Genomic DNA, 13989 nt, shown 5'->3' on the forward strand with positions numbered 1-13989 from the left:
GAATCCTTCTTGAATTTATTTGCTCCTAGCCGGGATGGAAGGACGGCCCGAAAATAAATTACAAATCAACCGAGGGACCACATTAGTCATCGACCCCGAATCCTTGGATGGGACTCGGAGGGAGATTCATCAAGTGGATACCCAAATTATGCACAAATTAGAAATTAGACCGGAGGGTCGTTGCTTTCGGGCCCTTATCAGTTGGCGGGCAGACCGGGCGTATGAGTGATATACGAGTCCTTGATTGCAAGTGCCCCGAAACTAAACTGTTTATTCTCTCTTTGTTGCAGCTCTGTGGGCCCAAGGACACTATTAGCCTGTGAAGCTGCGAAGGAGGCGAAACAAGGTAAGGGGCGAAACAAAACGGTTTTAAGGAAGAGTCCTTTCATGTCCTGGCAGCCAATCTAATTGAATCAGCTTGGCAGCTTAATTGCCACCTTCTGATGGCGCCTGCTGATGACGTGTCCTGCCAATCGAATTCCATTTCGATGTCTTATTTAAAAGTCCTCGAATCGTCATCTTTTGCATCTGGCAGCTCGTAAAAGTCCTGTTTAATATCCAAAGTCCTTGGAAGTGCCGCGTATAATCTGGCATAATAAATATTTAGGTGTCCGGCGACAAAAAGAAGGCGATGATTGGAGCGTCTGCTGTGACGTATCTGCTGCGCGCCCCGAGGTGACTGCTGGTCAATCGTAAATCTCGATTGGCGCTTTGAATGTCGCTCCAAAGGTCCAAAGGGCCACAGCGATTCTTGTAACGATGGCAACAATGTTTGGACAATGAACGATGAACCAACGAGACGACCAGCGTCGTCGCTGTGACCTTTGAGCGGCGCAGTTTTTCGATTTTAAAATGTTCCAAGCGAACAAGTGGCAAGTGACAAGTGGCAAGTGCGGCTGCCACAGTCACCAACAACAGCAGCAACATTAAGAAAGACAGAAACAAAACATGCTGCAAACCAAAACGACGAATTTATTTGCAACACGCGCCAGTCTGGACCAAGATCTGTCGCCGCAGATAATCCCGCAAAAAGGCATTTAGTTGACTCGCCCCGACGACTCCCAGCCATTATATGCCACTATATAGTATCTGGGGAGCGACCACTCCCTCGATTTTCGAACAACCGAATGTGTGGGTAATGGTGTAGTTAGACCTGCACTCGGCCAGCCCTGTTGACAGCCATTAAAAAAGTTGTAAAGTGCTAAGATGCTCGGGGCTTGTATGCAATTAGTAGAAACAGTTTTATGGGCCCCACATTCCCAAAACATGACTGAGACTTTGGGGTCTGAGAAGCCTCAGCTGGAAACACTCGACATTCGGCACGAACTGCGGATTCCGATTCGGTGTCTTGGGAGGCGGCAACTTTTCGGCGACTTTTCAGCCTTTTTTTTCTGGGCGGAAAAACAAAGTTGTTGAACAGGAAAAGTTGTGTAGCAGGTTCTCGGTTGCCAGGATTGATTACCAGGACACTGGCCAGATGTCATCATCAAAGAGTTTCCCCCAATTCAGCTCTAGATTGCTTCAGTTTGTTATTAAAAATGTTGCCAAGCTTCCCCTAATTATGAATTTCGAGTGGACTTGCTAATTGGGAGAGTGGGGGAGTAATGGTTGCCCCGAGACGGAGGATGGAGGACGGAGGACCTGTAATGGGCCATGTCCTGGGGAGACACAACACATTAGCCGGAAGTGGCGCAAACTTTGCACTCGTGATGGACTCCGCCGAGGACTCCATCAAGCGACCAAAACTATTTTAGAGTCTCCCCCATTAGCCGCAACTGCTCCGTGCGGCCAAAGTTGGCAATAATTATCAGAGTTGGCCATGTGGCATGTGGCAGGAGGCCGGAAACGGTCTTGCTTTGGTGGCTTCACTTGCTGATGAATTCCCAGCACGTCCAGGGGCAAGGTGGCAAAGGGCAGAGAGCAGGAGGCAGGGACAACCAACAACTATTAAGCCAACTTTTTAATGCCCAACTTTTGTGGCAATGTGTTGCAAATTTTGTGGGCCGAATGATTGGCATTCCCCGGAACAATGAAACTGCAGTAATCGGGCCAATCTACAGCCCCCAAGGGCTGGCTGTGGCCTTTGTTTCTGGTAGTTCTAGTGAGTCAGAGACCCTTTCTGTCAGTGCATGCGGTAACCCCAGTTAGTAGGCCAAACGAACCCACCCCCCCACCCCATCCCATATGCTGCGATTAATAAGCCTGTTTTGTTCCGACCCGTCTCTATGATTTATAGCCGTAATTAAAATCTGTAGCTGCCGGCAGGCTGACTCAAATAAGCCGCTAAGACTTTTGTCAAAAGACATAAAGGCTGTCTGTCTGGCGGTAGTGGGAGACTAGTGGGAGACTGGCAGCTTAAAGCGCTGGCCAAACGAAAATCCTTTTATGCCGGAATTTAATTAAGCCAAATCTCCCTAAACACACACATCCGCATGTGTGCCGACACATACACACACACCCGGACTCCGCCGAGAATTCCACCAGAGCCAGTAGCGGTGGCTATGGCGGTGTCGGTGTCGGTGGGGCTATAGGGGCTTTATCCAATATTGTCTTATTGTTCCAGTGCCCCCCTTTGGCGGGGTGTCGGCTGCTATCTCTACAGCACAGCCTCCATATTTGTTGAGTGCTCGCACCGGACATGGCCAGAGACAAAAAAACGAAACAAATGGGCAAAAAACTAGCGACAGTCTGCACTGAAAAATGTTGGGATGCAGAAGCAGGGTTTGCCATCCCTCCAGTAGTAGGCCCTCCAACCAAAGTTCCAAAACCTCGGAGCTTTATCCCCTCACCTTTATTATCATATTTCATCTCATTACTCTCGAAACCCCATCCCGACCTGTTCCAGACCTGTTATTTACTCTTGTGTAGCCCTTACAATGGCCAGAAACAGTTACAGTTTCCAGCTAACAACCCGGACTAACTCAATAGAGATATCTGTGCATATCATCGCCAATAAATTGCTCGGAGCCGACTGCTTTACTGCCGCACCGCCGGTGGACGCACTCACTCTCGACTTGCACTCCTCAGGGCGTACAACACGGCGTATACGGAATATTTATTGTTTGTTTTCTTTCCCGTTTTGGCCGACTTTGTTGGCCCTGTTGTGTGGCTCGGTGCTGAAAGGTGTAAATCAAATGGCCGGAATTTTCGTATAAAAGTTCTTCGCGATAGAAGGCGATAGCCCAATAACCAGGTTTCGGGAGTGATGTGCGGGCTTGGGTCTTGGGTCTTGGGTCTGGGCCTGGGCCTGACTGAGTAATGGAATATATTATTTACGGTTTTTTGTTTCCCGCTTTACGGCTCTATTAGTTGGCGCTGGTGTGGAGAAAAGGGGGGCGTGTTTTGGGCTCAAAAACTACAAATTGTCGGCCGGGTTCGATTAGACGACGAGTCGAGTTCTGACTTTCGAGCGGTGCGGACGCGATAGTGTAGTGGCTAGTGTTTAGGACCAACTAATCCCCCAGAGCTCATAATCACTCGTAAGCCTGCCCTCATATTTTGCATAAATTCTACAACTGCCAATTAAGTGCAAAGTCTATTTCTGTCCGGACAAGGGCCGGGTCGGGCCTGCTCGGGAAAAAGTTAATAAATTCCATTTAATTGCCACCAAAACTGGAAAAAACTTGGTCCTAAGCTAGGAGGAGCTAGGACCTACGACCTGATCCGGTCGGGAGAGTAGGGGACAGGGACATCTAATTCAATTACCGTTTGCTCGGTCGTCTGCCAAGCGTCTCAATATAAAAACTCAATTTAATGGGTGCCGAGCTTGTGGTGCGTGTGAGTGTCTGTGTGGGTGTGCGAAGGAGTGTGTGTGTGTATGTGTGTGTGCATGTTTGAGGTCTCCAGTCTCCGAGTCCCTTGAAAGCCTGTCAACAACAGTCAGCGATGCGGAGCGACCAGCAAGGACCACAACAACAGCATCTTGCAGCAATATTGGCTGCCTTGGCGAGGAGAGCCCAGAGTGAAGAGGACTACGAGGACTATGAGGACTGCCAGGACGAGGACGAGGAAGAACCAAGACAGCAACAGCAACAGCAACAGTATTACGGTAAAGGAGCCGCACAAAAGCGTAAAGCCAACATGGGGAAAAAAAAGGAAACTAGATCACTTTTGGCTTCCAACGACCGCAAATCAAATGCGAGTGCCCAGGAATTCAAACAGCATCGAGTGTATTACATTTTTTTTTTTTAAACCAAAGTACTTGCTGGAGGGAATAAACTATTTAAACTGATGGACTAGATAGTGCAAGGATATGACTTCCAATCCCAAACAGCCCATAAACAATGCCAACCAGTCCCTAACTCACACGAGATTCTAAAGGAAATCCCGAGCCATAAAGCACTTGAAAATTATGAATAGATTTTTCAGCCTCGAACATAAACACAAGACCAACCAAGACCATCTCCAAGATAAACAAAGACCCGAGAATCATTTTAAATTGGTTAAGTGAACTCGCCGCCAAGAGCCGAAATAAGAGCCAAAAGACAAAGGAACGGCCAGCAGGCTCGAATGACATTTCGACAGAAATTAACAGTTCGTGGACCCAGAATAGGATTATATATATATACAGCACGGCATATACATACATACATATATACCCATAATTATGCCCACTTGCCAATGGAAATGGGAATGACTGCGGCAATGAAGATGGCATCGATGCCTTTGATGGCTTCGATGGCGACGATGCCGACGCTTCAATGAAGTGGAATCTGGAATCGGGAATCAAGAATCGCGAGCTTTGAGTCCACAATCCAGAATCAGGACTCGCTGGTGTGTACGTGTGTCCGTGTGTGTGCCATCATTCGACGAAATTTGTCACGATTACCAAACTCAATGTACACTTCACTTCAGGCGACGTCCGACCAACGACGACCGACGAGCGAGGACCGACGACCTCCTTGCCACTGACAGTGGAGGCCACAGACTGAGGAAAGACCGGGACCGACAGGGACACCAGCTGACGGATGGAACGAGAGAGGCAGGCAAATGACAACCTCAGCTGAGGGGCAGATACTGCCAAATGGCGTAATTGATTCACTTCGATTGATTTTGGCCAGCAGCTGCGTCCGCCGGGCCGAGCCGGTCTGGTTACTGACTTTTCTCGCCTCAGCCATGCCCGAACCCGCCTCAGCCGCCCCGGCTTCCCTGGGTTGTGCAGCTTTTTCAGCTTTTCATCTCACAGCTTGCCACGTACTTATGCGGCCTGCGACAAATGCTCATTATGAGGCATCAAACTAGTTAAGGCAACTCTGATGATGTGCCCGACACATGAAGGCTCCAGCACCGGGTCCTCCTCCTCCTCCTCCTCATGTTCCTGTCATTTCCCAAAGGACTTGCCCGCGTGGGCGTTGGGATAAAGGAATTTTTGCTCTCAGACCATATTTCCTTACCAGCCAGCCTTTCAAAATTCGTTTTTAATAAATTCGACACTGCGTATGAGTTATATCCTCTTGACCTTCAGAAGCTTAGAGACTCTTTATGGCCATTTTAGATTTAAAACTTTAAGGTTACTGGCTTTGAAATTCCGAATTCCTTTCATGGCCCTAATAATTGCTCTTCAGTCTATTCAAAATGCAAAGTTGCACGGCAATTAAAATTTCATAACGACTTGTGTATTAATTTCTTTGTCTACTAAATATTTTTATGATACGAAGCTGAAGACACCCGAGGGAGGACTAACTTTGGAATATTTCCTGCCCTATGGGCCCTGGGCCCTCCCCAAAGTGCCTAATTTCAAGAGACTTAATTATGATTATGATTGTCGGCGTTTTCTTATCAGGTCATTCTTAAGAGCCCTCATATTTTTCCTTCAATTGAAAAACAACAAAATCGTATAAAGATATAGAAACTCACCATAGTTTCCGTAGTTATGGGTTTCTTTAATTCCTTCCTTCAGGACAACAGGCAGGTTTAATCCATAATCCATTACACCACGCTGTTTTTTCTAAGATTTTTGAAGGAAAAATTATTAAAAAGTTTAATTATTTAATGACTATGTTTTTGCTTCTTCATAAATAGGCACAACTAACTTAACTACTTAAACTCTCACCTTTCTATTTGCTCCGCCTTGTTACTTGCTTGATACTGAGTTTTCTCAATGAACTTTAAACTAGAAAAAATATATATAAAATTTAAAGCTAAAATCAATATTGCACTTACTTGCTTACTTCCATTCCGTTTCATAGTTTGTGATTTTGGTTTTCGATGAAATATTATTATTGTGAGATTGGACACGATTCCTTGCTTTTGTAACTTCATTTCTCTATGAAGGAATTTTTCAATAAAATTTTGTACAATGAAGAAGATTCCTGTCTCTTTTCCTTTGTGAATAAGTTTTCTTTGCAAAAATATTGAAAAATAAATTAGTTTACAAGATTTTAGTGAACTTCGGTAGTGACCAGTTTCAACCCCAATATAGAGCCGTCCCGAAGGAACATATTTTCGATTTTCGGGATTTCCCCATTTTTTAAGGGGGTCCATCAGAAAAATTTGAAAAAAATCCTAAAAATTTTCGATCCTCAGATTTAAATGCAGTTTTATGGAGAATCGTTCCACGATTCCAGATCTGTATCCCTTTCAAGGATAAGTATTTCCCAAGATACAACCTTTCCAAGGGACCATATTTTCGATTTTCTAGATTTCCGCATTTTTCAAAGGTCCATCAAAAAAATTTGAAAAAAATCCCAAAAATTTTCGATCCCCAGATTTGAATGCAGTTTTATGGAGAATCATTCCACGATGCCAGATCTGTATCCCTTTTAAGGATCGGATAAGTATTTCCCAAGATACAGCCTTCCCAAGGGTCCATATTTTCGATTTTCGGGATTTCCCCATTTTTTAAGGGGGTCCATCAGAAAAATTTGAAAAAAATCCCAAAAAATTTCGATCCCCAGATTTAAATGCAGATTGAAAGAGAATAGTTCCGCGATTACAGAAAGACATCCCGTTTAAGGATCGGATAAGGCTTGCCCAAGATACGAAGTGGTCCCCTGGGAAGTGCTCAAGGATGGGGTGGATAGTTGGAAAGATGAGTCTTAGGGTGTGCCAGGCTCGGTTCTGCCCGCCAGAAGGGCATGCAAAGCTCGTGCAATTTTTCCGAGTGACTGGCGGATGATTATTATCATTTGAGCCGCTTCCTCCTCGCCGGCCGGCCTCCTCCGGCCGGGCTCATATTTATGTGGCCAGTGGGAGCTGTTGGCCGAGACTTAAGTGATTTTGTTGGCCACACGAAAAGTTGGCAGTAGCAGGACAGCTGTGAGCTGCGAACAGCGAGCTTGGCCAGCCGGCTGGCTCTTTATTTTATTTTTCTGATTATTAGTTATTATTATTCTCGTCAGTTTCTGGCGCTGCCCTCTTGCCAGTGCTATGCGGGAGGGGACGGGGGCGCCCTTCAGGTATATTTATGGTGTATTTATAGGACCGAGACGTACACAACATTTAGTTCATTGCACGACGCCTGCCATTTTGATTCGTTTCTACTTGGCTGACATCTTTTTCATGTTTACTTTTGACTTAATTAGGGAGCCATCCGAGTTTTGCCGTCGTCCCGCCGTGGCTCCGACACGTGTTGTGCAGACTCTGTAGTTCATTTCGCCCACAATTCGTGACAATATTTGAAGGTCTTCCATCTCCAATCTCAGCCTTTGTTCGACGCCCTGCCTTTTATTTCTGGGGGGCCACCGACGCCGCGACTTATGAACTGAACTGAGCAAGAATAATAAATGAAGCGCGGCCGGCGCGAGTGTTCGACTGTGAAATACGCTTTACGAAATCCCGGCAGTGCCAGAGGACCCCCCGAGATGTGCCTCATAGAGATCCGTATCTGGCACCTTTTGTACTCGCTTCTCGGAAATAGTTCCTAGTGCCATTGTTGTAATCCCTTCGAGGCGGGTCTAATGAATTATTGTAGCCTTCATAGACTGGCTGGCTGGCTGGCTGTTCTACAAGAGCTGCGTCTGGGGGGCTTCAGTGGCCAATTTGTTGAAGCAATTTATAGTGAAAGTTTTTCCTGCAGAGCCACAACAAGCAGCTGCACTGGATTTAGATGTTTTGTGCGAGTATCTCACAGATACTTTTCTTCTCGACTGCCCGTCCCTTCGACTTTCTTGGCCAACAAAAGACGGGCCAAAAGAGTGGGGTCTCGGGGCCTGGATAAATATCTTTGCATAATTAAATCCAATTGGGCGCACAACTCGCTGCTTTGTTCGCCCTCCAAACGGGCTAGGGAATGACCAAGTCAATCAAAAGTTGGCCCAAAGCAACCCAGAGGCCCCCAGTCCCAGTTCCAGACCCAGACCCAGACCCCGCAGACCAACAAAACAATAACAAAGACGGACCAAAATAAAGAACGCTTCTATTTCCAGACGCAGGTATGGAAATAGAACCGACATGGAGCGCAGAAAGCCAAGACTAATTGGACTAGCTGGCCGGGCCGGGCATAACCAATTAAATATTATTTACGCAGCGCCCTGATCGGAGCCCGATTCCCAGCCATATATCAGCTGGCCAGGTCGTAAATCGCCTGCCACCCTGACCGCCCGCTGCACCCAGCTATATATCTTCGATCCGCCCTCGGTCCGATCAGCGGCAGACATCGCTTTGTTTATCCGACTGGCCGAGAGGAGAGCTATTGACGCAATTCGATTAGCTGTAGCCGGTGGTGTCCAGTATGACCAGGACCTTCCTCTATGTAGCTGCCAGCCATGTTTTCATATTTTGCAGAAATTCATTTATTTTTGAGGTATGCGGTGGGTCAAGGGTTAGCGGTTAGTCCACAGGGGGGTGGACTCCACAGGGCATGCAATTGTTTTCGGTGCAGGGCACTGAAGTTTAGCTTAAAGCGAGCTTAGGGAATGTTCGCCAACAAGCGGGGTAGCTTTATTATTTTCCTCTTTCCGGTTCGCTCTGGAAAAATGGCCAAAGAAACAGCTCCAATCTCTGTTCAAGGGAGATACACCCACACACACTCGTGTTTAATGCAGTGGCTTGCGGATTAGAGAACGTATTTAAATGGAATGTTTAAATTGGATCTGGTCCATTGTTTGCTGCTTTCCGGCATGTAACTCTAAACCCATATTTGAATTTTGAACAACAAACTTTGCAGCAGCAGCCGAGCACCAATTTAAACTTTCAAAACAGTGTCCGGCAGTGCATCCTTTATGCAAAGAGCGCTCCCAGCCAGGTTTCCAATTACATTTTGTGCGTTTCAATTATACATTTTTGCGGCGAAGCTGTTCGTTTCGGACATTTATTGATTTTCCCCCCGGTCCGGGGCCGGCTCGACATTCCTCCGGAGTGGAGAGCAGAGTGGTCTCAATGGCCGCCGGCCATCGGAAAGGACTCTAAATTGGTTTAATTGAGACAGGAGGCAGGCGGTGGGGCGTCTAAATATCTGGCCGAAATCATAAATTCTGGCAAACACCAGCAGGGAAAACCCAAACACGCTTCTCTTCAAATCTGACTGACAGGTGGACAGGCATCTGAACTGTCTTCTGGCCTGATGGATGCTGCTCGTTATTGGATTTTATCTTCCAGACAGTGATCGGCGATCATTGGCCTTCCCCACCAGGTCGTTGCTGTCTAATTTCCCGGAAAATCGAACAGGTGATTTTTACTCCCACAGGCTGCATAACTGTTTCAATTTGGCAGCCAAGTGGCTTTCCGGGACATTAAGCCCTGTTCCACCTGCCCAGCTCCCAAGTGGCCAGAACCAGAGCCGTTGCGAGACATTAGCGGACTCTTTGTTGGCCGACCTCCCAGGACTCATCGTCAGGTTCAGGTCTGAAAGATGGCACTTGGACTAATCAATTAATCCAAACGAGTCGTTTTCTCCGGAAAGACAAGCGGTTTTCACCGGATTTGTATTTGGCCCGAAAGTTTCAGCCTAATGCTTCGAGTTTGAAACAAATTATATTTCCGTAAGCTCGTCTCGCTTTAAATTTGTGTTTAACTTTCGCACACATGTTTGTGGTTTGCGGGAGGAGTGCTTTTTCCCCACTTTCCCCAGCATTTTCCTACCATTTTCCACTTTCAGGCAGCCTGGCTCGCAGCCTGGCTCACAGCCTGGCTGCTTGTTTGCTGTTTGGCTCTGCACTCAGTGCGCCAACACTTTAGCCACTTTTCAATGGAGGCGGCCCAAAAGATTTAGCCTGGCTTCTGGCTGCTCCTCCCACGCCACCCACTCCCCCGCCTGGCCCCCGCTCGTGGCATGGGAGGCATGAAAAACTCGTACATTTTCTACAAACATTTGGCAAATTGTTATAGAAAAAGCTCGTCGCACACATGGGAATATATGCATGTGCGGCGGCTAGTACACATGTGCTGGTTTTGGATAAATTTGGTTGCGAAACTCGACTACAACATATGTTAACGACGCATTTGCCTTGGCTGCCTTGGCGATGCTGGAGGATGTCTGCAGGACGTAATCGGGGCGTCTCTGCTGTCTCGTCCCGACAGGACACCCTATGGCCCATGAAAGGGATGTTGAGGCTCTCCTTTAAAGACTAATTCTCATAGTTTCTTGATGAGTAATGTCTTTAATTTAAAACTTAACCCATTATCCTGTTTGTAGAGCATTTACTATTCGATGAGGACTTTTGGAAAGACTCCGCACGTGCCTTGGCTACACTCATACAGTGAAGTCTGCCCACTCACACACTATACTTTAAATTCCTATTACATAAGGCGTTGGCTTGTGATGTGCAGGAATCTCTTCAGGACTGTCATTACGGGCCTGGCCAGAGGAGACTTACTGATACCCGGTACTGTCAGAGGCAGAGACATAGACTTTATTCTTTATTGAGTGCCGGAATGGCCAAGGACACAGCGTGATAGCTGGCCCACCACTAGTCGGGGCAACCTGCAGAGCCGCCTTGCCACATAATGCTGCACGGCTGGCTAAATAGATTTATAAATCTGCGGAATTGCGTTTGCCGGCATTTATAATTTCGTTCTGCGAATAGTGGCGCCGCATTAAATATTAAAACTTGGTCGCAGGCATCTCCACTCCAAGGTGACAGAAGGAGTATTCTCCTAATCTTCACAGGCATCTTCTCTGCCATTGGATCAACCAGTGGCTCAAAAACCCACATTTGTTTGCAGATTCCAGTCGGAAGAGGGAGCCAATCGGACTCTTATTCTGTCATCATCGGAGTCTGGCTGGCTGTCTTCTGGGTCGGCCATTTGCATATTTCGCCAGAGCCACAGTTAGAGCCAAATCTGAAGGCTAACGGTAACGGTGGCCCTAACTGTAACTGTAACGGTAACTGGAACCGTAACGGTAACCGTAATGGGGCAATGCTTAGGGCCGTGGCTTTAGCGGCGGCTTTGCGATGTAAATGCGTGCCATTTGAAATAACGAACTGCATTCCACACGCACCTCCGCCCCCAAAGGCGCCACATATAAATAAATACTCTCGCTATATGCGATATATATTTAAATTCGGCTGTCCTCGAGCCCTCAAGGGTTTGTTGAACCGCCAGTGGCGGGCCATTTCCACCTTTATTCGCATTTAAATGCGAGCTTCAACCAGCTCGAATACGGAGCGCTTTCGACTTCATTTCCGGCGCGGTTATCCCCGAGCCAGAGCTACGAGGTTTACGGCTTTGTGGCATTCGAATTGAATTGCTTCCAAGACGAAGGACGAAGCTTGGAGGACGATGTAGCTGCCTTGCAACAGCTGCAATGACTGCTAGAATAATACAACTCCCCTGCCAATCCTGAATGATTCATTTTCGGCAAACTGCAGTCGAACAGGCAGGCGGCAGGTGCAACACTGCGGATGAGCAATTTCTGTTCAGGACTTCCAGCAGCTGAGGATTATGATTCGTAATGGGGGTTTTAGAAGCGCCATCTATGGGCGGCGTTGAGTTGCCTCAAAAATTAATCAGGTAATGCTACTTAAACCCAAGAAAGTGTGCCCTAAGCGGCTTTTCCCCGAACGGCGAGTGAAGTGTGACTATGGAGCCCAATAGAAAGAGTCACTTTTGTTCCTGAACACCCCGAAGTGGGAGGCTCCCATGTCGCGGCAGACATCTAATCCTTTTTATGGGCCCCAGACACGCAAGGTGCCGCTAATGCCGACTGGAGGGGCCTTCGAAGGGCTCCAATTTGTGTGCGGCGGCTTATCACTTATCTAGCCCGGCTTTCACGAGACTTCTAGCCTTGTTGCCTCCTAGCCGGGGATGTGAGAATCTGGGTAGCTGGCGTGGGGGTTCCGCTCTGGATTTTTGGCCATTAGAGAGAAACGCGAAAAGCCAGGATTCAGCGATGCGTGCAGAGTGGCCGGCAAAAGTTTTTGGGACTCCTAGGACTGCCAGAGGCTGCCTCAAAAGAGGAAGGGGGCGAGCGTGGCAGAGTGGCAGAGTAAAGCCGCCTAGCCAGAGGCTGGCCTGCCATTGTACTGCGATGATGCCTTTTTATTTTAATTCCCAAATCGAAAAAGTTTCGCTATGGCGATTACGCCGAGGAAACTCTAAACGCTCTAAGCTATATGCTCGTCGAGTCCTCTGGGGGAAGGAGGGCTCTATCGGGAGGGTCCATCAGCCGGGGCAGGGGATGCAGCGTATGTGAACTACTAATTCAACATGTCTGGGAAGTTTCTTCCTTGGCGCTGGCTTTAATGTCGCTGCTTTATCTTCCAGCCAGCCCAGAGCCCACAGCCCAGAGCCCGCAGCCCAGAGCTCATTTCGTATGCTCGCCGGGAAAGGCGGAAAATCCTTCCCGGGGATGGGGGCAGCCCTTGAACGATTACAAATGATTAAGTCCACAAGACCACAGACCAAGTCCGGCTGGAAGTGACAATAAATGCAATTTGTGTCTCTTTCCCGGGAGGAAGTACTCCCGTTTTTGGCTCAGTGTAGTGACTTGGCATGCCGGCGGAATGAAAATGAGCCACATTGGATTCCCCAAGGCGCCTCCCGACTGTTTATTATTTCGGGTATTAATTATGTCGAGTTCGGCCTGCATGTTCTCCTCGCAGCCATCGGCTGTGAAATTTATTCATTGCACTTTCCAAAAGAAAGCGAAGAAAGTGGAGAAAGTAGAAGAAAGAAAGCAAACATTACCAAAAACAAAAGCGAGACAAAGGAGATGGAGATTATGTCGCCTAAATGGAAAATGGAAAATGGAAAATTACTTAAGCCATTCGAGGGAGTCCCATGCCAGCCTTGCCTTTCGTTCATCTGGCCCTGGGGCCACGCCCCCTCAACACACACATACAACACATACACACACACTGAGCCTTTGAGGGAATTTTCTCTGTTTTTTGTTTCCATTTCTTTGGCTTCTTGGTAAAAAGTACAATTAAGTTCATCTAGCAAGCATCTAGTTCATCATCTAGTTCATCTCTTCTGCCCCTGCCCCTGCCCGCTTTTCCGAGTTTTCCGACGACATCGTTCTATTTGATCGACTTTTCTCTTTTTTTTTTTGGCTAAAAACATTGCCGTTGGCCTATTTGTTTTAGCCAACAACGGCAGGAGAGGACGGGTAATGTTGCTTTCCATAAACGAAAATGGAATCAACACACACGCGGCCCTAAAGTGTAGCACTATTTTTAAAATCTATTTAGCGGGAAAGAGCGCCATCGACAGCTGAAGGCCTTGACTTGAATTGCAGGTTCTTGGCTTATCTGAGGTGGGCCAGGTTTTTTGGCCAAAAACCACGACAGTCGGTACTCATCAATTACCTCTGGTAATGCCGGAATGATGTCGCCTCTTCGGGGAGGACTCTTCTGGAGGAAAACTACTCTATATTGGAAATTCATTTGGCCAGAGAGATGTCCTTGCCAGGACAAAGATGCCCAGCAGGCGAATGGCTGGGTGGGAGTGGCTGGGTAGTCGGAAGCAGAGGCATTTTAATGGCAGTTTTAGTTCCACTAATCGCTTTATGATGCTGACTTGCCTATGGATGTGCTTGTGGGTGTGTCTGTGTGCTGGTACGTGTGAGGACCTCCTCGAGCTGGAGGGTGTGTTTGAGTGTGGCTGCTT

General features: G+C 47.5%; 1 protein-coding gene and 1 long non-coding RNA gene across 2 annotated transcripts in view; one reads left to right on the forward strand and one right to left on the reverse strand.

Annotated features, from left to right (window-relative positions):
• LOC138927209 (uncharacterized) overlaps positions 1 to 5949 on the reverse strand; it is a 40559-nt gene extending 34610 nt beyond the window's left edge. The window contains exon 1 of the long non-coding RNA XR_011443744.1: positions 5857 to 5949. This is a non-coding gene — a long non-coding RNA (uncharacterized lncRNA). The remainder of the gene's footprint in view (positions 1 to 5856) is intronic.
• SPR (Sex peptide receptor) overlaps positions 1 to 13989 on the forward strand; it is a 38197-nt gene that overhangs the window by 14384 nt on the left and 9824 nt on the right. The window contains exon 2 of the mRNA XM_017235964.3: positions 291 to 346. The gene's annotated coding sequence lies outside the window, so the exon portion shown is untranslated. The remainder of the gene's footprint in view (positions 1 to 290; positions 347 to 13989) is intronic.

This window comes from Drosophila bipectinata, chromosome XL (assembly GCF_030179905.1).
Source record: "Drosophila bipectinata strain 14024-0381.07 chromosome XL, DbipHiC1v2, whole genome shotgun sequence".
NCBI classification, from domain to species: Eukaryota; Metazoa; Arthropoda; class Insecta; order Diptera; family Drosophilidae; genus Drosophila; species Drosophila bipectinata.